At 60.3% G+C, this 790-nt stretch overlaps 1 protein-coding gene across 1 annotated transcript in view; it reads left to right on the top strand.

Annotated features, from left to right (window-relative positions):
- Positions 1-558: 558 nt before the first annotated feature.
- GNPDA2 (glucosamine-6-phosphate deaminase 2) overlaps positions 559-790 on the top strand; it is an 8,177-nt gene continuing 7,945 nt past the window's right edge. The window contains exon 1 of the mRNA XM_010574484.1: positions 559-672. The gene's annotated coding sequence lies outside the window, so the exon portion shown is untranslated. The remainder of the gene's footprint in view (positions 673-790) is intronic.

The raw sequence follows: 790 nt of genomic DNA, 5'->3' as shown, positions 1-790 counted from the left end.
TTGACCCTTTCCCAACCAGCAAGATATATCACACCATAGCTGTTTAGATTATAGCTTACTACACTTATAAAGTTACTTGACTGTTTTTAAAGCAAGAGAAAGAAGTCCATGCTTTACCTATTATTTTCACAGTAACTATGAACAGCCTCTTTTGCAGCTACTTCAAGCAAATACCTAAGTTAAAGGGGAGCTTTTCTCATTAAGATCATAGTGTGCTGCCTGCTTCCAGCAAAACAGGGGCTCCAAGAAGAGGGCTCATGCAAAGGCCCTACTCTAGTCCAGTCTATGAAGCAGACAGTTAGTGCTTTTGCGGCAGTCTCTACCCACCCCATGCCACCAGCAGCTTCCTAGGCCCCTCTCTGAGGGCAGGCGCCTCCTTCACCCATACCCTACCCCCGCAACAGGCGCCAGGACACACACGAGAAGCCCCCGACGCCCTCCCAAGACACGACGCGGCCCTACGGGCGCCCAAAGCCCGCCTTGAAGAGGCCGCTGCCCCCGCGCCTGCGCGGCACCGCCCACTCGCGAAGCTATTTCCGGTCCTCGCCAGGTGTTTCCGGGTTGCGTGCCGGGCTCCTTTGGAGGCGGAGGGCCGGGTGGCGGTCCCCGTCGTCCTCCCTTCCTCCATCCATCCTGGTGCCGCTTGTGCGGCTGCGGTGGGCTCTCCTGGGGGTGAGCGGGGCCGGGCAGGGTCGCGCTCATTGGCGGGGTGAGGCTGGGCCCTGCTGCCGGCCGGGGAGGGGGGGGGCGGTGCAGCGGTGCCCGACAGGCCCCCGGGCGGTGGGAGAGG

The sequence above is a fragment of the Haliaeetus leucocephalus genome, unplaced genomic scaffold (assembly GCF_000737465.1).
Source record: "Haliaeetus leucocephalus isolate CR32 unplaced genomic scaffold, Haliaeetus_leucocephalus-4.0 Scaffold439, whole genome shotgun sequence".
Taxonomy (NCBI): domain Eukaryota; kingdom Metazoa; phylum Chordata; class Aves; order Accipitriformes; family Accipitridae; genus Haliaeetus; species Haliaeetus leucocephalus.
Note: the sequence above shows the minus strand (reverse complement) of the source record. Positions and strands in the feature narration are given on the sequence as shown.